This window comes from Neomonachus schauinslandi, chromosome 1, assembly GCF_002201575.2.
Source record: "Neomonachus schauinslandi chromosome 1, ASM220157v2, whole genome shotgun sequence".
NCBI lineage: Eukaryota > Metazoa > Chordata > Mammalia > Carnivora > Phocidae > Neomonachus > Neomonachus schauinslandi.
Window position 1 is genome coordinate 103489890 of NC_058403.1, and position 25785 is coordinate 103515674.

The 25785-nt window shown below is 34.0% G+C and overlaps 1 protein-coding gene and 1 non-coding gene across 2 annotated transcripts in view; both read right to left on the reverse strand.

The window, feature by feature from the left end:
* Positions 1-25785, reverse strand: part of RSRC1 (arginine and serine rich coiled-coil 1) — a 411838-nt gene that overhangs the window by 248118 nt on the left and 137935 nt on the right. The gene's annotated exons all lie outside the window — the stretch shown is intronic.
* Positions 18810-18916, reverse strand: LOC123326933. The gene has a single exon (XR_006541404.1). It is a non-coding gene; the product is annotated as a U6 spliceosomal RNA (small nuclear RNA).

Genomic DNA, 25785 nt, shown 5'->3' on the forward strand with positions numbered 1-25785 from the left:
AAGCAAACATCAAGGTTGAAAAATAAATTGGACTTTATAAAAATTAATAGCTTTTATTCACCAAAAAAGTTAAGATTAGAATCAAATTTAAAATGGGCAAAAGATTCTAAGGGTAAAAGGGAACATACTCTATGCTTTCCCCTGAAACAATCACAAAACAAAATGCCAAAACAACAACAACAAAACTGAAGTGTTTTTAAAAAATGGTTTACAAGAAAGACACTGGACATCAGGCAACAAAGAATAGTGACTCCTGAGCGACAAGACACAAATGAACAGTGGGTTATTACTACAGATCACAGCACAGGGAGGGAGAACCCAGGTGCAGCCTGGCAACATCCTGATTTGAGGCATCAGAGCTGAGATTCCATGGAGACTAAGGCAACTAAAATTCAGAGGACAGAATACAAGAGAGGAGACAGTAGCACAGAGACAGAACTGTGAAAATCTACTGAGAATCCCCTTTGTATATAGTCAGCAAAGTACCAAATAGTGCATGCCTGTAAAGAAAGTACAAGAGGCAAAAGAAAATACCATCCCAAAGAACTGATCAGACCAGATCAGAACCTGGTGCTCACACAAAATGGAAAACTTGTTCCAACAAGCCAGACAGAGAAAACTTGTAACTCACAAGGTATTTGTTAGAATATTCATCAAGTTCATACTTGAGTTGTGAGAACATTTAGCACTAGACTGAGTACTGCTCCAGAACCAACTAACATATCATAATAGCAAGAGCTAAGAGGACCAAATTGTCTCCAAAGAATTTAACTGCAACCCAGAATAAGGCTTAAAAATATTACAGAATTGCAAAAATATCCAGACAAATCCAGAATTATGGTTTGAAATTTGAATTCTTTCTCTTAATATATGATTATACAAGTATAGCAAAAATCAGCAAGGACATAATAGAGGTGACTACATTATCAACCAACTTGACCCAATTGACATTTACAGAACACCCCATAGAAGAACAAGCAAAATACACAGTTTTCAAAATATTCATTAAAATAGCCCATATTCTGAGCCATGAAACATCTCAATAAATTTAAAAGGATTCAAATCATCAAAGTATGCTCTTTGGAACAATGAAAGTAAATTAGAAATGACTTATAAAAAGACATCTAGAAAATCCCCAAATATTTGAAAAATAAATACCACCATTTTAAATAACCCCAAAGAATAAATCAAAGTGAAATTAGAAATTATTTGAACTGAATGAAAATGAAAACACAACATATCAGAATCTGTGGATGCTCCTATAGAAGAAGATACATAACACTAAGCGCTTATATGAGAAAAAATGAAGGATCTCAAAGCAATGGCCTCAGTTTATATCTTAAAAAGCTTAAAAAAAAAAAAAAAAGAAAGGAACATAAGCAGGAAAAAGAGGAAATAATATAGTTCAACGTGGAAAGCAATGAAATAGAAAACAGAAAAACTACAGAGAAAATTAATGAATCTAAGAGCTGGTTCTCTGAGAAAATCAATAAAATTGATAAACGTCTAGGCAGACTGATGAGAAAAAAAGAAAGAAGAAACAAATTATCAATATCAGGAATAAAAGAAGTATCATCAGTATAGATTCTACAGATACTAAAAGGATAAAAAGGGAATATGAATAGCTTTATGCCTATATATTAAATACCTTAGGTGAGATGAACTAATTCCTTGAAAGACAAAACTACCAAAGCTCACTCAAGAAGAAACAGATAACCTGAATGACAATATTTCTCTAATTTGTTTACTAATTTCTCCATTAAAGAAATTTAATTTTTAGTTAAAAACCTTTCTGTAAAGAAAAATCCAGGCTAAATTGTTTCACTCCTGAATTTTATTGAACATTTAAGAAAGAATATCAATTTTACACAAACTCTTTCAGAGAATTAAGAAATACTTCCCAATTAATTCTCTGAGGCCAAAATATAATCAAGGATATCATAAGAAAATAAAACTGCGGACCAATATTCCTTGTGAAAAACAAATGTAAAAATTCTAAATATAATTTTAGCAGATTAAATGAAACAATATATAAAAAAGATAACAGACCATGACCAAGTAGAGTTTCCTACAAGAAATGAAAAAGTGTTTTACGTTTGAAAATCAATCTAATTCACCACATTAACAATTAAATAAGAAAAAAAGATCATCTCAATAGTCACAAAGCATTTTTACAAAATCCAACATCTATATCCAAAAAAAAAACAAAACCTGTCAGCACACTAGGACTAGAAGGGGGTTTCTTCAACCTCACAAGAGGTATTTACCAAAATCCACCAGCTAACACCACACATAATGGTGAAAAAGACTAAGTACTATCTGACTAATATCAGAAATAAGACAAGGATATCCAAACTTTCCCCTTCTATTCAATGCTGTATTTGATGCTGTAGTCTGAGCAGTCAGGCAAGAAAAAGAAATAAAAGACATCCAGATTGGGAAGAAGTAAAACTGTCTTCATTACAAACAGCATGATCATTTCTGCAGAAAATCTTGTGGAATCTACAAAAAAGCAACTAGAATGATAAGTGAGTTCAACGAGGCTGCAGGATACAAGATCAATATACCAAATTCAAGTGTATATCCATATATTAGCAACAAACGATCAAAAATTAAAATTTTTTAAATATTACATATATATATCATTTGCAGTATCATCACAAATATAAAATACTTCAGGATAAATATGAAAAAAGAAAATGTCAGAGACCTCTAAACTGTAAGCTACAAAACACTTGAGAAAAATCATATAAGACCTCAATAAATGAAAAAATATACCTTGTTAATGGGTCAGAAGACTCAATGTTATTAAGATGTTAATTCTGCCCAATAGATCTACAGATCCAATGCAATCCCAATCAAAATATAAGCAAGGTATTTTGTGGAAACTGACAAAATGATTACAAAATTCATATGGTAATAGGGGTGCCCGGGTGGCTCAGTTGGTTAAGCATCTGTTTTTGGCTCAGGTCATGATCCTGGGGTTCCGGGGATTGAGCCCCACGTCGGGCTCCCTGCTCAGTGGGGGGCCTGCTTCTCTCTCTCCCTCTGCTGCTCTCCACCTGCTTGTGTTCTCTCTCTCATTTTGTCAAATAAAAAAATAAAATATTTTTTAAAAATTCATATGGTAATGGAAAGGACTTAAGATAGCAAAAACAACTCTGAAAAAAGAGTGAAGTATGAAGACTATGACTACATGATTCCAAGTGTTATAATGCCATAATAATCAAGATAGTGTGGTACTGGCATCAAGACAGATATGTATTTCAGTGGAACAAACAGAATGTCCAGAAATAGACCTACACATTTATGAAAAACAGATTTTATTGCAAAAATACAAAAGCAATCCAACAAAGAAAAGGTGATCTGGTCAAAAAAATATGCTGGCAATATTAAATTTCCAAGATGCAAAAAGAAAAAAAAATGAACTTTGATCCATAGCTCATGTCATACTCAAAATTTATCTCAAAATAGATCATAGACCTAAATGTAAAATCTGAAACTATAAAACTGGTAGAAGAAAACAGAAAATCTTTGTGGCCTTTGGTTAGGAAAAGATCTCCTAGATCAACACCAAAAGCATGTCTGTAAAAGAAGAAATTAATAAACAAGACTTCACCAAAATTGAAAACTTCTGGGGGCGCCTAGGGGGCACAATCAGTTAAGCATCTGACTCTTGGTTTTGGTTCAGGTCGTGATCTCAGGGTCATGAAATTAAGCCCCATCTAGGGCTCCACACTCAGCACAGAGTCTGCTTAAGACTCTCTCTCCCTCTCCCTCTGCCCCTCCCCTCCATGCTCTCTCTCTAAAATAAATAAATAAAATCTTTCAAAAAACGATTAAAGACTTCTGTCTTCAAAAGGCACTCCCAGTGGGGCAGCTGGGTGGCTCAGTTGGTTAAGCGTCTGCCCTCGGCTCAGATCATGATCCCAGGGTCCTGGGATCGAGCCCCACATCGGGCTCCTTGCTCAGCAGAGGAGCCTGCTTCTCCCTCTCCCTCTGCCTGACACTCCCCCTGCTTGTGCTCTCTCTTTCTGTGTCAAATAAATGAATAAAATCTTAAAAAGAAAAAAGGCACTCCTAGTGAATGAAAGAAGCACAGCACATACCTGATATAGTACCTGAATCTAGAATATATAAAGAACTCTCCAAACTTAATTATAAAGAAACAACCCAACACAAAAATAAGCAAAAGATGTGGAGAGATACTTCACTAAGAAATATATATAGGTGGCAAATAAGAACATTGAAAACATTCTCATCACCATTAGTGACGAGGGAAATATAAATTAAAGCCATAATGAGCCACTTTACACCTATCAAAATGTCTAAAATAAAAGACTAACCATACATGTGGTAGTGATGAGGAATAACTGGAACACTCATGCACTGCTGGCAAGATTATATAATGGTACAACCACACTGGACAACAGTCTGGCAATTAAGTTAAACATAAACCTACCATATGATCCAGTCCTTCTATTGCCAAAAAGAAAGTATGTCCACACATGTACACAAATTTTCATAGCAGCTTGTTTTATAATAGCCAAAACTTGAAAACAACACAAATTTCCATCAATAGGTAACTGGGAAAACAAACTGTTTCATACACATACAATGGCACACTATTCAGCAATAAAGAAAAATATATGCGACAACATAGATGCATCTCAGAATAATTATGCTGAAAGAAATCAGACAAAAAGATTACATACCATATTATTACATTTATAAAAAGTTCTAGAAAATGTAAACTCATCGGCAGTTACACTAACTAGGTGCCTGTGGGAAAAAAAGCAATGAGAGAGGGAAAAAGTATTATAAAGGAGCCTGACTAAGCCTTTGGTTATGAAGCATAGGTTCGCTATCTTGATTGTGGTGATGGTATCATAGTTACATACAGAAATCAAAAAATATCAAGTTGCATACTTTAAAATATGTGCAGTTTACCGTATATTAATTATACTTCAGTAAAACTTTAAAAATAGAAAAATTTGACTAGACTCTATACAAAAGTAGATACACAAATGGCCAATAAACAAAGATAAGATGCTTAACATTATCTGACATCAGGGAAATGAAAATTAAAACCACAGCAGCATAAATCTACCAATCCATTACAAAGGCTAAAATTAAAAAGAATAGCAATATCAATTGTTGGCAAGGATCTGGAGAAATTTGAAATCTCATATACCAGTCATGTAAATGTAAAATAATACAACCCCTTCAGAAAACCTTTGGCAGGTTTTTACAAGTTAAACCTAAACCTTCCAAACAAGCCAGTCATTCACTTTCCAGGTAAAGAAAACACATGTCCACTTGAAGAACTTTATGTGAACGCTCATAACAGCTTTAGTAATATCCAAAATGGAAAACAACTCAAATATCTATTAACAGATGAGTGTAAAAACAAAATGTGATATATTTATACAAAAGAACATTACTCTTCATTGAAAAGGACTACCTGCTGATACACATCCAGCATCATGGATAAATCACAAAATCATAATGCTGAGGGAAAGCACCAAACACAAAAGAGTACATAATGTGTACTGTGATTCTACTTATATAAAATTTTAGAAAATATAAACTAATTTATAATGAAAGCACATTAGCAGTCATCTAAGGCTGAGGTGGAGGGGAAAATGGACTACATAAGGGCAAGTGAAAACATTTGTGGTGATGGAATTATTCACTATATAAGTGTATACCATATTGATTTTTAACAGTTCTCCAGCATTTTTGGCTCTGCAAATTAGCAAAAGTAGTTTACTCTCTTGGTTTTTCTCAATGAAGTATCACTGGCATTTCTGATGGGAAAATTTCTTTCTCGAATGGGCTGTCTTGTACACTGTTAAGACATAGAGTGTTCCTATTTTTTCTCCCCAACCACTATGATCCTATATATTCCATCCTATATTTCCAGAAAGGCCCAAAATCACCAAATGTGATAAATGAAAACCTAATAAACTTTTATTTATCACATTTGGTACTTTCTATAAAATGATACTGACCAAGAAACAAAATCAGTAACAACTAGATCTATAAGATGGGAGCATATAATCTAAGAGGTCTTGTCCTTAAAGGGCTAATCCTATTATCATTTTTACTTTTTACTTACAACCCTCATCAGGTAGAATACTCAGGAAGGTCTAAATAGAAAGAAAGAATTTCTTACTCATTTCCCACTCCTCATCACTAGTGATACTAACACTACTCAAAAAAAAGAAAATGTTATGAGTGCCTGGGTGGCTCAGATGGTTAAGCGTCTGCCTTCGGCTCAGATCATGATCCCAGAGTCCTGGGTCGAGTCCCACATCGGGCTCCCTGCTCCTTGGGAGGTTGCTTCTCCCTCGGCCTCTCTCTCTCTCTCTCTGTCTCTCATGAATAAATTAATAAAATCTTAAAAAAAAAAAGAAAAGAAAATGTTGTATAACATGTACTTTTTATTGCTATAACAGAAGAAATATAATTTCTAATTTTAAAACTGCATAATTAATAATGATTTGAGCATTGCCAAAAGGATTATGTGGTATGTGGTGTGGCATGTGTAAAACAGAATGTGAGTTAAACTGAGTGGGAGAGAAGGAGATACTCAGAAAGAGAAATCCTTTAAAAATGAACTGCGAATAACCTAGACAAAATATCATCTTCAAAGAAGACATGAATGCTTATTTTTTTGTTTCTTTCTCATAAAGGTAATAAAGAGGAAATGAGAAGTGAATGGGAGATAATAAACAGTATTAACATTTTCAAAGGCAGAGGGAATAAAGCTACCTACCAATGCTATGCAGATTAAAAGTCAGTAAGAGAGTATCATGACAATAAATCTGTATATTCAGGTAAAATGAATTTGTCAGACAAATTTCTACAATAAAATCTTACAGAGACTGATTTAAGATTAAACAGAAAAAAAGAAAATAAACAATAAAATAGAAAGCCTTCACAGTCCTTTAACCATCAAAAAACCTGAATAAATAGTTTAAAACCCCTCACAATAATAATACTAAGCCTAAATTGTATTATAGGCTAGTTCTACCAAATATTCAAGGAATATATCATTTTAATCCTACATAAACTTTCTGAGAATAGAAACTGATGAACCGGGGCACCTGGGTAGCTCAGTCATTAAGCATCTGCCTTCGGCTCAGGTCATGGTCCCAGGGTCCTGGGATCGAGCCCCGCATCGGGCTCCCTGCTTAGCGGGAAGCCTGCTTCTCCCTATCCCCCTGCTTGTGTCTCTCTTGCTGTGTCTCTCTCTGTCAAATAAATAAATAAAATCTTAAAAGAAAGAAAGAAAGAAACTGATGAACCATTCACCATTATATGTTTTAATAGACTTAAATTTTAGAGCAGTTTTAGGTTCATATCAAAATTGAGTGGAAGGCACAGAGATTACCATATATCTCCTTCCCCTATACATACATAGCCTCCCCCATTATCAATATCCCCTACTAGTGTTCTCCATTACATTTACAAGGCTAGTATAACCTTGATGCTAAAGTTGGAAAAGGAAATAAACTAATACTAATAAACAAACAAACCAAATGAATCCAGCAATATATACAAAAAGATAGTACACTACAAGTACGTTCAATTCATCTCAGGTCTGCAAGGACAGATTAATAATAGAAAATCAGTTATTATTCACACATTCCTATATTAAAAGGGGAAAACTTTAAAATGATTTCAATTAATGCAGAAAAAATTTTGTTAAAAAATATACAAATAAATGATTTCTAAAAAATCTTATCCAATAGGAATAGAAGCAAATCTTGTCAAACAGGAAATGATATCTACCAAAAACCAAAAAGAAAATTATTCTCATTAGAAAAATATTAGCAGAATTCCCATTCAAATTCCAAGTAGGACAAAGATACTGCCAATTAATACAATAAACATACAAAGTAGACAGACATAAATTTAACAAAACACTTGCAAGACTTTTACAGAAGAAAAAAATTTGTTATTGAGACATTTTTAAAGTACTAAATAAATAAAGAGGTATACTATGTCCATGGATGGTAAAATGTAGTATCTTACGGATACAAGTTCCCACCAAATAGATCTATAGATTCAGTGCAATTCCAATCAAAGTACCAACAAGGATTTTTGTAGAACCTGACAAACTGATTCTAGCTTTTACATGTAAGAAAAAAAGTCCAAGTAGTAATAAAAGAAAAAAATTACATATAAGACTTCAAATTATAAAACTATTTATATAAAAACATTGTTAAGAAATTAACAGATAAGCCATAGACCAGGAAAAAATATCCACAACACATGCCTAACAAAGGAATTGAACATAGAATATGTAAGAAATTTCAACAACTCAATAATAAAAAGAGAAATAATCTTTTTTTGAAAAATAGATAAAAGGCTTGAACAAATACTTTACAAGGAAAATATACAAATGGCCAGTAAGCACAGAAAAAAAGTGTTTAAAATCATTAGTCACCAGAAAAATGCTAGTTAAAACTCACAATGAAAACCACTTCAAATCCATTAGAATAGCTGGAATTCAAAGGTCTGTAACACCAAATATTGGCAAAGATGTGCAACTGAAACTTCTTGTTGAAACATAAATTGTTTATGGGAATGTAAACTAAAACAACTGTGCAAAACCATCTGGCAGTTAAATATACACCTATCATACAATCCATCTATTCCACTGCTAGGTATTTATGCAAAAGAAATGCAAACATATGTCACTTCAGAGACATGTACACAAATGTTCATAGCTGCTTTAGTCTAAAAAACTGAAAACTCACTGCTAGATATTTACCCAAGAGAGACGAAAACATATATTCCACAAAGACTTGTACAAGAAAATCCACCGCAGCTTTATTCTTAATAGCTCCAAAGTGAAAACAAGCCAAAATATCCTTCAATAGAATGAATTGTGGTACATTCATACAATGGAACAGTAGTCAGCAATAAAAGGAATAAACTACTAATATATGCAGCAACATGGATAAATCTCAAAAACCTGCTAAGCAAATGAAGCCAGGTACAAAAAAATACATACTATGAGATGCCATTTATATTAAGTTCTTGAACTAATCTATTGTAAATGAAATTAGAATAGTGATTGCCTCTGGAAGCTGGGGGAAGGGACTGACTACAAAGGAGCACAAGGAAATTTTTGAAAGGGATGCAATATGGAACACAAATGAATATATTTGATAAAACTTACCGAACTGCATACGTAAGATTTGTGTGTTTTACTGTATGATTTAACTTACATTTTTAAAATCACATAACACCCTTAACTCTGAATTACCAAAAATAACTGAAATGAAGAAGGGTAGACATCACTACACTCTTTTGACTTATTATTATAGCTAATTATATTAACAAATTTCACAATATTGAATTACCTTTATATTTCTAGTTTGAACCACTCCTAACTCCTGGTTCATTTTTCCGACTTACTGCTGGATTCTCTGATAAAGTTCTACTTACAGTTTTTCTATCAACTGTTTATAAACTCAAGAACATTATTTTAAAAAACTATTTCATGCATACCATACAATAAAGCAAATAATTATGCCAATGTTATTAGGAACACATTCACTGAAAAAGAAAAAAAATGTATGTATAAACTAAACCTTAAGTCAAAATCCTGTGATAATAAATTTCAATTTAAAATAATAGTATGAATTCATGTTTTAGTATACCATATTTCATTGATTCTAAAAGTACATTTTGAATATTATTTTAACATATCTGTAATGAGGATGCATTTGCATTAGATGGTATCTTAAAATTAATGGCAATTTTTTTTTTAAAGATTTTATTTATTTATTCATTAGAGACAGAGAGAGAGAGGCAGAGGGAGAAGCATGCTCCCAAGGAGCAGGGAGCCCGATGCGGGACTCGATCCCAGGACCCTGAGATCATGACCTGAGCCGAAGGCAGACGCTTAACCATCTGAGCCACCCAGGAGCCCCAATGGTAATATTTTTTCTTTCATAGTAGTACATAAAATTACAATTGACCACATCTTAGACTCAAGGAAACACAGTGTGTTCTCAAGTTCTGCCCACTGAACTAAAGAAATGCCATCCCTGGAGCATCGTATTTTGATCTCTAAATACCATTCTTGACTAAAAGGAGCCAAGGTTATTTGGGTAAATGGTTAATTCCAGGCTCCGGAACAAAAAATTTCAGTCTGAGACTGAAACAAAATGTAAAGAATCATTTAAAACTAACAGGGTCATGTGTAAAGAACACAGGAGCCAATTTGAAGAGATTCATGCTGAACAAACTTGCTACAATTTGAGCATCAAAAAACAACAAAATAACAATTCTGACTGAAATATGTTGAATAAAATTCCCATGAATCCTTGTGATACTCAAGCAGGAGAAAGCAAAATGCAAAACAACTGACTACTACTAGAGGGGACTATAATACTAACTCTTTATTTTAAAAATTAGTTCTATAATGGAGGTTTCATAAAAAGTATCCAATGTCTACAGACATTTGATATGTATATCAAAATATAGGCCATCCGTGCATAGCAACTTAGTGGGACTTATAGAGTTAAGTAGGACATTCAAGAAAGAGTGATTAAAGATTTGTACAGAAATTTTCAAACCTGACTCTATTTTCCAGTATTTCTGTTCTAAGAACATACCCAAAATCCAGAACTGGGTGAAGCAAAGGAGAGCAGGTTGAAGAGAAGTGAGAAGGGAAACAGGAAACAAGCTGCATCCTTTTGACTAATACTAATTACCCCTTTTTCTTTACCATCAAAATATGCATCATCAACAGACTAAAACAGCTCTAAATAATGCTTTTATATTTATACATAATATCTTCAGTTAGAGCGTAAAATGTCACTAGATCTTCACTTATTCAGAATTTACATAATCATTGCTATCACAAGGTGGAAGCTAAACTTCAGTTTCTGATGATCAGTTTAACCTTTAAATCGCCTGATTAAACTCCGTCTTCATTCGTAAAACCCCAAATTAGCAAACAAGCCACAATACAATATATGCTATAGCATAGGTCTTCTGTGAATAGCTGGGATCTTCAACTGCTTCAGCTGCAATACAAACCATTGAGCCTTGGCCAATATAAGTCAATTTGAATAATCAATATGACAACCTTATTTTTCTAATGCAAACAGGATTGCTACAGTAAGGTGTCTCACTGCCACATCACAGTCATGGCCTCTTTTAACCCCTAATTAGATTGAGGCGATTATCCCTGCTCTTCCTTACAAGTGTACAGCTTGGATAAGGGATGACAAAAGCTATCTGCCACTTATTCAGCCTTTGCAGACAGCAGGTTATCCAGGGAGATAGAGAATAAAATCAACAAACAATTGTTATTCATATCATCATCTAAAGTGTTAAGACAGTCACAGTTTCCATACATGCACAGTGAATATAGCCCAGAGCATGAGGTAACTGCAGACTGCTTAAGAACATCAGGGTTACACAGATGGAAATTCATGGTGATGTTGGGGAATTATGTCTAAATCAAATTCATTTGCATAAAAAGAAATGATCGGGGATTTGTCTTTTGTATATAATATATCAAGATTTCATTATGTTTCTCTTCATGAATTCTTTGAAGCTAAATTTTAATACTGATTTTTCTAAACACATAGCATTTATCATGAAAAATAATGCCAAAATTAATGGTCTGTAGAAACTTAAATGCATTAAGATTCAATTAAAATACTCTTAAATATAAAACAGGAAACTTTTCACTATGATACTACATGAGTTCTTGTATTAAATTTAGATAATCAAGGGTTATTTCATTAACTCTGTGGATTCCAAATGTTTTTCTTAACTCTCATTACAATCAATTTCTGAAATCTTGTTCATCACTTCAGAGCAATTATTAAGAGAATTGTGGTCACAAGAAAATAATAGAGTAGTTGCAAAGACACCAAACTGACAGTTTCCTAGTAAGTTTAACTAAGCTAACTTGAGGACAATATAGAAAGCTGAGCCCACTGATAAGAAAAAACTTTGGGGGGAATATCTGCATCTACACTGATGATGATAAAATCACAGTGGAAGTAATAAGATAAGGACATGTTGAAAAGGATTTCATATCTTTTCCTTTCCACTTGCAAGAGTCAGTAGGTGCCTTTTCTTAAGGTCATAATCATTTTGCTAAAAGAAAAAGAATGGGAAAGCCACAATGTTTTATACTGAATTCTGTTTCTGTTTTATATTACTCATTCAATCAACATTGTTGCCTTTAAAGCAGCCAACTAGAAGTATACTCTTTCCAATAATTGAGGTCCCAGCCCCAAACTTCATCAAATGCCACTCCCAAGAACAGCCAATACATTTTAAACACATCCATCAGTAGCAAAAAAAATTGTCATATAAGCATTATTTCCATACACAGCCATGAGTTACTGAACCCAGATTCCCAGAGTGCTGTGATTACTTGGTAATCAGTGGATCATTTAACCAAACTGCATCATGAGTTTAATTTAGTGATTGCCAACCTGTCTGAGCAGTATAAGATTATCTAAAACTGTGTGCCTTGTTCCCCTGACATAGGCTGAAACATGACTTCATTCTTTAAGTCGAATACTAACTCAGAATATTGGGCAGGCCTTGAAATCTGAGTCATAATTCACTTCTAAATGTATCTCCAGAGCACCCACTGTTGGATACAGACACCCAAAGCTTATATATATATGGAGAGAGAGAATGTATGTATGTGTATATATTTGTAATATGTATGCATGCATGTGTATATATTTGTTCTTTTACACATTTGCAGTCAACAATTTCATTTTAAACATCTGATTTTAAGCAACACGCTTTTCTTAGTACCCTAGATAGTCATTTATTTTTATAAAATCGACTTGATAAGAAAAAATGAAATCAACTTTCAAAAGATATGGGAATACTTTACTAGATATAATTAAATTTATTAACCTTAGTTTACTTAAACTGAGTGTTAAAATTTGAATTTGTTATGATTTTGTTTCTCTAATCTATTTCTGGTCTTTAAAAAATATATATATTTATAACACTTTCCAAAAGTAAACATAAATCATACACATCTACTGTAGATTTTAGACTAAAATATTTTAAGAATTTAGTAAACATCTGATGGTAAAATTGCATAAAGCCAAACTATAGTAAACAAAAACATACAGACAGTTGTTTTCAATTACCTTTCTACTCAATATAGAGTTAAACCATCAGTGCTAAAATTCAAAAACATTAAAAGGAAAAGTAACAACAAATGACATTTTAGCCAATGGGTAAAGAACAACTTCACTCTTACGGTCTTATTTTAACCCATCTTTCTGCGTGTTATTTTACTATTTTTCAGCTTTCTTTGTTCTTTTACTTGGAACTATATATGTGCTTGAAAAGTTACTAGCAACTATTTATTAAAAGTACAATAAAGAACTAGACCTTAAATAATTTGAGAAATGCGGTGAAAACCTAAATTATAACATATAAAATTATTGATTTTCAAACTTTCTTCTGCAGCTCAACTTTATATAAAACTCCAATACTCTCAGCATATCTCAATAATATTCCCACTCAAAAGAAATAATGCATTATTGGTTTTTTGCTTGGATTAAAAACCATATGGCATACTGTAAATTTAATAACATTAAAGTTGAGGCCAATAAATAAAAGGTCCATGGTCCATGGTCCTTCTCCAATTCTGGATTTCTAACTAAAGAGTGGCATGATGGCCACACATTAGTCACACATCTGACTAGAGAACTAGAAAATGGTATCTCTGAAAGCAAGTAATTTACTGAGGATGTGGGATTTAATATTTTCAAAGCCATTAACTAGTTATTCTTCATCTTTACTACAAATAAACATGAAATAGGATAGAAGACTTAGGTCAACTACAGAAAAGAATTTCTAGAGTGTGTTAAGTACTTGAATAGATTGTTAAAGGAGATTGGAATTCTTTTTTTTTTTTTTTTAAAGATTTTATTTATTTATTTGAGAGAGAGAATGAGAGAGAGCATGAGAGGGAAGAGGGTCAGAGGGAGAAGCAGACTCCCCGCTGAGCAGGGAGCCCGATGCGGGACTCCATCCCGGGACTCCAGGATCATGACCTGAGCCGAAGGCAGTCGCTTAACCAACTGAGCCACCCAGGCGCCCTGGAATTCTCTTAAGGACTTGAAAAAGGATACATTTTAATCTTTCAGAAATGGATTCTCTGAAAGTAAAGAAGTTGTGACAGTCCTTCTCACCTTAAAATAAAATTCTTAAAACCAAATACTTATGGAATATCATGCTTTTGTATCTGTTTCATTCCTAATTTAAAATTTATCTAAGAGGAGTATATAAATAATGGAATATTCCAGATTTGATTTGGTACAGGGCTAGAAACAATGGGGATAATATACGAATAGGGCTCAGCACTGCATGAGAAAAGGAAGAAAGTATTAAAACATGAAACAATTTTAAAATTAAAATTCCATATTATAACAACTCTTTAGGTAAGTTTTAAAATGTAGTATCTTCTACCAATACAGTCTGTAAACAAACTATAAAGAATTTGAAACCAAGCAAGTAGAAATAAACCCCCTGAAATTGATACAAGTAGAATGATACAAATCTATTATTTTATTTATTCACTTAATTTTTTCACCAATATTAAACAAAGAAGCCCATTTTGTTTTGTTTTGTTCCCCAAATGGGGAACAGGTAATATATACAGAGAAAACATATCAATTTATTCAACAAGAATGTGTGCCTTAGAAATCAAACCACTATAAAAGTTCTTTTTATGTTGTCAGATCAAATTTTGAATGGACCTTAACCAAATGATCAAAGTTACCATCACCAATAATGGAACAAACCAACATCCTGTGAGTCCTGATATGATGTGCTGTGAGTCCTGATATGAGTAATATCACATTATTTCTGTGATATTCCTGACAAAAAAATGCACAACCTGACTCTAATCATTAGGAAATGTTGGAAAAACCCAAATTGAGGGACATTCTATCAAACAACCAGCCTATATAGCTTTAAAAATGTCAAGGTCATGAAAGACAAAGAAAAGCCAAGGAACTAGTCTACATTAAAGGAAACTAAAGAGACATGACAACTAACTGTAATACATGACCCTGGACCGGACTCAGCCTTTTATGGACGGTAAAGGTGGTTGACACGCAAATAGGAAGTTATATGACATAACTGGGACTATGAACTGATTATATAATACTGTATCAACGTTAAATTTCTTGATTTTGATTACTGACTGTGGCTACCTTAAAAAAAAATTCTTATGGAATATACACAAAAATATTTAGGCATGAAGGGACTGATGCCTGCCACTTACTATCAAATGATTCAGAAAAAAGAGTACTGAGAGACAGACAGAAAATTTGATAAAGCAAATGAGGCAAAAATGTAAACAACTGGTGAATCTGGGTAAAGTGTATATGAGAGTTCTTTACTCTTCTTGAAACATATTTGTTAAGTTTGAAATTATGTCAAATAAAGAGCTGCAAAAAAATCTTAATTGGGTATATTAATTCCTACACAGCATTTTCAGTTCCAACCAGCAACTTAATCTCCTTCAAACCTGACAGCACCAGAAAGAAAAAATAAAACCTCACATTTAGTAGGCAAGGAAAAGCTACCCTTTAAAAAAATATACATGTATCACATAGTCCTAAAGCACTATTTACTACATTTAGAAATCTGGAATTTATAAAACTATTTAGAAAGTAATTTTAAAATGCCAGATTTTACTATTTTCAGTCTTAAAATGCTTTCACCTGATGATAATTTGACAAATCCTATCACCTGCTGTTTTAGGCATCCCATTCCCAAGGTGATGTTAACTCAGTAATTTTTTCCAGGAATTTTATCAATAGTGATATCTGAATTGAGATACAATGAGGAAAAAGTCATGGCATACAATCTAAAAAGATGGGATTCCCCCCCACCCCATTAACTTCAGAATATAAGAAGCTAAAGCCATGCAGATACAAAGTATACAGTTCTTAATGGTTTACTACTTCATATAAATAGAGCTCTGAAAGTGAAACTAGCTAGCCTCTTGGGAGAGCTGATGAATAAATGTCTGAACCTGTGTGTGCTTTGTTATAATGCTACAAAAAGTGGGTCTGAAATGGCTTCACTGAAGCGCTGGAAGACTTACTTCCTGGGTGCTCAGCCATCCTTTTATCAGATATGTCAGTATCCATCCCTTCTAGTAATAGTCAAGAAATAGCATCATTAAATTCCCTCTAGAAAGGGTATTGTAATCAGAAATGACAAAGTAAATTTTCCGTCATCCACAGAAATAAGTATCATATTATACTAACTGTATTTCTAATTATTTTACTGATTCAGTCAATAAATTTTTGGCTAGAGTAATAATAATTTTCAGTACATTAAAAGTGGGCACTTACTCATTGCTAGTGGTGGAAGAAGGGGAAATTCATACTAGCTTCCCAGGGTGCAAAATGACAATGTGTGTTAACCTCATAAAAACCAATACTCTTTGACCCAGAAAGTTCACTTCTGGGAATTTATTCTACAGAAATATAATATACACAAAGGTATTTAGATACAAAAATATTTCTGCATATATGTACATATACATATATGTATATGTACAATATTTATGTATAAGAATATCCATCAAAAACTAATGATGTAATGTATGGTGATTAACATAACATAATAAAAAAAAGAATATCCATCATTTCACTAATAAATGAAAACCACTTATATGTCGAAAGACACAAGGATTATTAAATAGGTTAGTATGTATCTATACAATGCAAAGTATGCTACTCTTAAACATGATGACATAATAGATTAGTATATTAGTACATCTATCAAATTTTTAAATAAACTGGGATATATATACACATATACTAAAAATTGTATTTAAGTTATGGAGGGTGCAATCAAAGTGTGTGTGCCTCATTTGGGAGGCCACTATTCTATAGAAAAGGCTGTGGCGGCCTAGACCAGAAGATGACAAACTATAGTCCTTAGGCTAACTTGGCCCCATTGCCTGCTTTTGTAAGTAAAATTTACTGCAACATAGACATGCCTATTCATTTATTTATTGTCTGTGGCTGCTTTTCACATTACAACCACAGAGCTAAGTAGTTCTGACAGACACTGTAAGCCCACAAAGCCGAAAATATTTACTATCTGGATCTTTATGGAAAAAAGTTTCTGAACCCTGGCCCAGAAACCTAGCTCACATTTCTCTCCAATGATTTCCAAACAGCCTTTCAATGTATTGAATTATGTGATATAATCATAGACGAAATGGTTTCCAAACTATATGCTTTGCATGTGCGGCAGGAGAGTAAAAGGATCTCTGTCCATCCATTCACCCCAGCCAAGGGGGCAAATGGAGCAAGTAAGGGGAAAGAAGGAAAGAGGAAGATAAGGATTAAAGAAGCGATAAGAAAAGTTGGAAAGCCATTTCTTTCATTAAGGGGCTGGAGGGGGAGGGGAAGACAAGGAGATCCTTATTTGGTAAAGGAGTTTGTATTCAGGAACTGAGTTTGTACTGGAACCCAAGTCTCTTAATATATAGCATGTATATTATATAGATGGATTCTCAATTCTCAATTGGAGGAGGAGAGCAGACAAATTTTTAGGTATTAAACTGGTTTGTGGCCTTCCAGAGCTCAACTCAATTCAGGAATCTTATTCCTTAGTATTTGTTAATTTCTCTCTCATTCAAGTTAAATGAAAATCGATCAAATTGATTTAAATTTAATTCTTCTCTGGAGGGGCCAATAATGAGGAAAAAAAACCTTGAACAATGGTATATGGAAAATATTCCTTAACTTTAAGTTCCCTTACACAAAATGTTAAAAGGCTCTTAATTGCTAATATACACATTTTAACCCATATTTTTGGTTCCAGTATGCACAAACTACAAATCAATCCTGTTATGGGCCAGTCTCAAAAGAGGAAACTCCAGGTGGGTACAGAAAAGGGAAAGAAAGTAAAAGAGCAAAAAGAAGTTTATTGCAGTGAAAATGTATAGAGGAAAGTAAACTCAGGACTCAGAACCGTACACCCTTAGCATTTGTAAGAAAGAAGATGCTGAGCCACATACTATACAATGAAGTTACCACGATGGGCAAAAGCCTACATAACCTTACATAACACTAGGCATGGGGCACATAGATTGAGAAAGACCTAATCAATAATCTCAAACATTCAAGTTATTTGTTATCTCTTGAACAATAGTAGGAACCAATGGATATAAACAACTATTAGCACTTCAGGGAAGAGAAATGTAAAGTTTTCAGTATAAAAGGATGAAAATGGCAATTAATGGTTGTGCTAGTTACTAAGCTGCTACCTCTGCCATAAATTTATTATAGAACTCTGCAAATGACATTTTTCCTTTGCCAGCTAGCTCCCTGTTAAGTTCTGCTAGGAAGAGGTGTGAGAAGAAAGTTGAATAGTTCCAGAAAGTGAGAAGGGCTTCCCTGTTTTACTTGCTGCTCCTGTCAGGGCTGCCCCTGCAACAACTCTTTACTCCAGAGGAAGTAACTCAGTAGAGTTGGTTCCAATTTCTAGGTCGTTGCTGTTGTTTTCCATTTTCCCAGAACCAGACCCATCATATTCCCTCAGAGGCCACTAGCACAGCCAAGCAACATCCCCTTCTCAAAGGTCCAGCTCTTAGCTCTGTGGAGCCCATCCCACAAGCCCCTGAGGTACCAACACTAGTCAAGCAACACCTAGTCCTCCCAGGTCTGGGTCCCAGCTCTGCCCTTCTCTGAGATCTTAAATCATAATCTCAACCTCTTCTCTTCCCACCCCCCCGCAAATATTCTGGAAAATATATGGAACGCTTCACAAATTTGTGCGTCATCCTTGTGCAAGGGCCATGTTAATCTTCTCTGTATTGTTCCAATGGTAGTATATGAGCTGCCAAAGAGAGCACCCAACCTCTTCTCTTTGTTCCCCCAGGAGCAGTACCTGATTCTTGCTATTACTATCTCTGTTATCTCAGTATTCCCCCTTTTGCATCACCCTCCCATACCTAATTAACCAACTCACCATAAAAAATTCTATTAAGATAACTAGTGTGGTTTCATCTTCTTGACTGGTCCCTGACTGATACAATGGTATGAAGTAGTCCTTATTTTAGATGTAATTAATATTCTCTTTAGGTGTTATTTTTAGTGTTTAATTTTAGTTTAAGGAAAAAATATTTGTAAGGACTATTAGAATTTTATTCACACTTCAGTCTCCCTAAATGTTTTTTTTTTTTTTCCTGTTAGGTGTAAGATTTTTTTTTCCTCCCACAATTCTTTTGGTTAAATCTGTGAGAAAGCCCCAAGTAAGTCACTAATGTGTCTGTGATACTTATCCTTAATCTGTTCCATAGCTTCCAATTGTGTCTAAGCCCAAAGGGATGCAATGCAAATCTTCCTTTTTAACAAGAACAGCAAACCCTTTAGTTCTGGGCAGCAGTAAGTGGAATAGCTAGTGACAGGTAGAGGAATGCATTTTAATGAGTTATCAAGAGGCAGCAGGTTAACTGAATCTCAACACCCCAGAAAAATGACCATATTTATTAATACTTATATTTTAAATATATGCTGGAGTTAGTCACAGTGGGGAGATACAAAATGTCTAAGTGTAAAACATGTACTTCAATAAGATCAGAGTTATTTGTACAACTATATAACTATTAACTTATCAAAATCTCACCTTGATAGCTACCTTGGGAAAATACATCATTTAACCTCTGGTAGCCTCAGTTTTCTCATCTGTAAAGAAAATAGGCTGGACTAGGTCTCTGTTGCCATGTATCTAACATGACAATCTATAAAATTTCTTTTGGTGCTGAGGCATTGGGAGCTCAGCATCATTACTGAGAGAAACAAAAGACTGGTTTTGTAAAGGGAAAAAGGAAAGAGGTAGAAAAAAGAGTATCAAGATTGATAGTTTAAAAACATAATTTGAAAGCGATTCAAATACATAATATTAGAGAATTCCTTATCTTCTTCCTCAAAGTCAAGGAAAAGGAAGAAACTGTATCACAGGTAAACTATCTCGTTAAAAAGATAAAAAAGTTTCTTTATTTCTATTATCACAGTCTTTGAAAACATTTACTAAGTCAGAAAGGATACTTCTTAAATTCTCTTCAAGATAGAAAACATGTCCTTGTATCATATGATCTCACTGATATGAGGAATTCTTTTTTTTTTTTTTGAAGATTTTATTTATTTATTTGACAGAGAGAGACACAGCGAGAGAGGGAACACAAGCAGGGGGAGTGGGAGAGGGAGAAGCAGGCTTCCCGCGGAGCAGGGAGCCCGATGCGGGGCTCGATCCCAGGACCCTGGGATCATGACCTGAGCCGAAGGCCGATGCCCAACGACTGAGCCACCCAGGCACACGATGATATGAGGAATTCTTAATCTCAGGAAACAAACTGAGGGTTGCTGAAACAAATAATACATTATACGTTTAAAAAAAAAAGAAGAAGATAGTAGGAAGGGAAAAATGAAGGGGGGGAAATAGAAGGGGGAGATGAACCATGAGAGACTATGGACTCTGAAAAACAAACTGAGGGTTCTGGGGGAAGGGATGGGTAGCCTGGTGATGGGTATTAAAGATGGCACGTATTGAATGGAGCACTGGGTGTTATATGCAAACAATGAATCATGGAACACTACATCAAAAACTAATGATGTAATAATGTATGGTGATTAACATAATAAAATAAAATTTAAAAAAAAGATAGAAAACATGTCTTTTCTGTTTTTCAGTTTTAAAGATTAAGTTAATTTTGATATTCTTCTTTCAAATTGTCTGACCACCTGCTATAAAGTAGACCATATGCTTTCATGGCTTATTTATAGAAATAATTATATTTAAAGTACCAGTTAAAAGTTCATGGCATAGGCCAGATCATTTATCATTTAGTAGTTACCACTTAACTTGGTGCAACTGGTAGGTTTTGATACAAGGGAAATTTGGTGATAACAACTTTCAAATTTTATAATCAATTAAGTCACTCCAATGTAAACTGAGGGAGAAAAACTGAAGGAGGATGACTAATGTTTTTAGGAGATCTCTCTGGTTGCTGTGTGGATAATGGTTTGTAGGGAGGGCAAGAGTGAAAGTAAGAAGTGCAACTAAGACACTAAGCTATACCTCAGGTAGAAAATGATACTGGCTTGGTCCATATCAGTGGAAATATCCCTCCATTCAGGTATCAGTGGAGATAAATAAAAGAAAAAAGAAAAGGCTTTTCTTTTGATGGCCTCAATAAGGTCAAACATTTTTATAGAGGATACTAAAGTAACTGAGTTGGAAATGTAGATGGTGGAGAGAAAGAAATATATGCTAACAAGATATAATTTGGAGGTACAGCTGGTGATAATGACAAGCTTGTTAACTTTTTAAGATGTGACTATAGGACAGTAGAGCATGTGACTATTGACCTCAGGGCCAAGAGTTTGAGCCCCACATTTGGCGTGACTATAGGAGTAGGCAGCTTAGAAAGGATAGAGACAAAGATAGTTACAAGTGAGAAAATAGAAACTAAATGAGAAGTAATGCTATCATTATTAGCAAATACCTGGACAGTCCTCTACTAACATCTGTTGGTCAGAATGTTTTACACAACATACACAGTACACTGTATGCAAATGAGAGCATTACAACTGCTCATAAAATATCTAACTTATAAGGTCTCTCTTAATAATATTATTACTCTAACCACATACCCAAACTTATCAGTCCACTAAAATAGCAATGGCTTTTAGAACTTTCATGGAGACATTCAGCAACATAATAATATCTTAGGCAATATAATAGTTTATTTTACTATGGAAAGTAACTAGACCTACTGTGGTGATCATTTTGCAGTATACACAAATATCGAGTCATTATGTTATTTGTGTATACTGCAAATGATCAAAACTAGGGTCAAAAACTAATATAATATTATACATTAATTATAACTCAATTTAAAAAATAATAGTAATAATAGTTTTCCAAAACTACTTGTACACAGCACACCTAAAACGGACCATATACTGCAAATTGTTGGAAGTAAAAGATGGATAAATTGGGTTCTTTATACCAATCTCTCACTTTTTTATAAGTCTTAATATTTCTGTAATAAAAAGTTTACAGAAAAACTAAGTGTTGAGAATGTGGACTGGCAACCACAGTCTCGGAATCTATATTTTTGATGAAAAGTGGGCTCCTCTATTTTGAAAAACTGGCATGTTGAGCTCTATAAATCGCCTAAGGCAAAGTGCTAAGCATAGGAAAGGCATCCACTTTATGAAACCTTTGTCCGGGAATAGACACTATGAATCTTTCAAAACAAAGGAGTGCAAGTTTGCTGCTCAGGATAACACACTGAACATCAAAGATTACTAATGACTTATGAACTCCTAATGTAGCATGAATCATGCCAGCAACACTAGGATACTGGTTTCAACAAATAGCCTATTTTATTTTATAAACTTCACCAGAATATTATCAACAGCAGTATTAGAAAATGGAAAGCTAATAAAGTTAGGAGGCGGCATCGGCACACTGCACACAGTGTTTCTCATCGCTCTAATGCAGAATCTAATGGATGAGAGATCCATCTTTTAACTTAAAAAAAAAAAAAAGGAGCCAGTAAACCTAGAAAAATAGACCTCCATTTGACAAAGTTATTAGAGAATATTTTGCTACCTCAATTCAATAAACTGCATTAGTGAAACCAGTTTCTTTTATAAGAAAAAAAAGAGAGGCAGCATACTTTCTTCTTGTGTTTTATTATAGTTCAAAAAGCCTGATTATATTAACATTTTCTTGTTTTCCTTGAGCGATATCTGAAGAAGACAACTGAAAGATTAGAGGATTATAAATATTCTCTTTCTATAAAGATGTTTTCCTAATTCTACAATAGAGGATATTATAAATACTGGATAATATCAAACTTTCAGAAATCAATGCTTTTCACAAACACCCAGGTTGCCTACCTGTGAAATAGAGCTTTTAATATCTAACCCTGATTTTATTTGATATCATGACCAAGTATTTTTCTGAAAAGTAAATGGTTATTAGCAATTTCTACTATAGTTCCATAAGAGCAAAGGCAGAATCCATGTTTAGGTGATTACTTTATGTTTTGATTCAGTTATCTGCAGGGTGTCTGCATGGTACTCTAACTATTTAAAGCCAGCAAAAAAGATTACAGCTCACACTAACTGGATTTTCACAGCTCCCTATCATTCGGCTTGAATTCCTCATGGGCAGATTAAAAGGGCCAAGGCAAACAATAGTCTTTTTACAAGGTGGTTATTGAAAAAAAAGAAGAAGAAGAAGAGGCAGAAGAAGAAAAGAGAAGAAAAAACTATATTTTAGGGTCAAAACGAAATTATTTAAGGAAGCAGCCACATAAAAACAAACTTAAATGTCTAACAGAGGTAAAACTCTAGGTGTTGCCATATAATGAATCCAAATCAAGAAATTAATAGCATCTGAAAAAACGGTCGTTTTTATTCTGAAATCTGTAACATAGATGATATGGTTTTAGAGTTCACAGATGGTTAGTTAGGCATCAAAGAATAGTTAAAAGTACTTCAATGATCACTTAGTCTAACTTACTATTATGGTATAGATAGGCTGAGGCTCAAAGAACTCAACATGGCATTTTCAAGTCAACTACTGGCAGATTACCAAAATAACCATGTAAGTATTTCATCTTCTTTTCCACTTTGACTTAACCACCCTCTCATTCTCTACCTTCACTCATTTCAAATGATCAGATGACTTCCCAATCTATGATTAGCCTTTCTCAGTGAGTCCTGGATACAAGGCCTTCCTTATATATTATCTCCTCTAATCCTCATGCAATTCCAGGAGGTAGTTATTTTCATCATGGCCATTTTACAGATAAAAAACCTAAGACTTAGAGAGATTAAGTGACTTGCCCAGGATCACACAGCTAGTAAATGGAAGAGTTGGATTTAAAAGCAGGTCTAGAGAACTCTAGTGTATGAGCTATTTTTTTAAATAATTTTTTTAATTATGTTATGCTAGTCACCATACAGTACATCATTAGTTTTTGATGTAGTGTTCCATGATTCAATGTTTGCATATAACACCCAGTGCTTCATGAAATACGCGCCCTCCTTAATACCCATCACCAGGCTCACCCATCCCCGCACCCCCCTCCCCTCTAAAACCCTCAGTTTGATTCCTGGAGTCCATAGTCTCTCATGGTAGTGTATGAGCTATTAACCACTGTGCTATTCCAGCTTCTCTATTAGCTTCTTTTCCTCATTTCATGGATTAGTCCCAATGGTTTACACCTTTCTTTCCATGTACCATTTATTCACATAACTCATCCAAATACTACCCTTAGTGTCTCCACACTACTGTTTAGTATTAAATAACCAGTTGGTTTCCGAACCCAAGTCAGATCAAGATCCAGTTGGATAACGTTCTTTACTTATTTTCTACTTATCTTATTCTCTACTACCACTACCTTAAGTAAAGCTTCATCACTGCTCTCTCAACAGTACTTACTATAAAACTTCAAAATGGTCTCTCAGCCTTCAATCCTTTCTCCTTAGTGCTGCTTTCCAGATTTAAAACTGTTCAAGTCAAAACTCCTTTGGCACCTCCTTTTATAACCTCTGCTTAAATTTATTTTAGTCACAATAATCTCAAAAGGAAAAATAAGTTTAAATGCATATATTTATATTTGCCTATAGCTTTCTTAAAGAAGTTCTAGAAGGATGTGTAGGAAACTAATAAATGTGGCAACCTTTATTCTGAGGGTTGGTGTGAGGATAGGAATTGGGTGGATAGGAGACAAGGTGGAAGAGAGATTCTTTACTGCATGTGTATATCATTATATAATGTTCAGTTTTGAACTATGTAAGTATACTATCTATTAAGAAAAAAAGAGGAAAGGAGAAGGAAGGAAGGAGAGGAGAGAAAGAAACAAAAGAAAAAAGGAAGAACAAAGCTAAATGTCACGCTCTTGTTTCCAGAAAGTACCTTCTGCATTTTGTCTGACAATAAAATGGTAATTTCACCCAAAAGGGAGGGAATAAAAATAATTCCCAAACACTCTGTGATCCCTCTTGCTTCAGTCCTTTATTTTTCCCTCTCCTTCTTACTTCCTCTTCCATGTTCTGTTCTTCCAGATGGCTTAGGTATCAACACCTTTAGAAAATCTTCCTTGACTAACTCATTTTGGGTTAAGTAGCCCTCTGATATGCTCCCCTAGTAATATTGGGCATCTCTCTATCATAGCACTCACACTACATTGTTATCATCTATTTACCTGTCCAACTGTCAAACTAGATGAAAATTTCCTGAAATCAAAGACCATGTCTTATTCATCTTCACAATCTCCAATAACCATAATAGTGCCATCCACATTTTAACAGCTCCCAAAGCAATCCATGGCAAATGGCATTTATCTTTGCTATGGCCCATGAGTAAGATTCAGTAGTCATTGTCATTTAATCTTTCCATATGGGAAATACCGCTTTGGTCACTATAGCCTCCCCTTTATAGGTCTCTATAGTTATCAAATTCCAAGTAAAATACCTAAAGATTTAAAGGTAAACAGGAATTAAAAACCCAACACTCCAGGCCAGAACACTCCTCAGCTCAGTACCTACATATCCTCTTGCCTACTTTATTTTACTTCTTGAATGTCCAAAGCAAACTTATGATCTTCTGTCATACCATGATACCATGGTCTTCCAGGATAACTGCTGGTCAATTATATATATATATATATATATATATATATATATATATATATATATA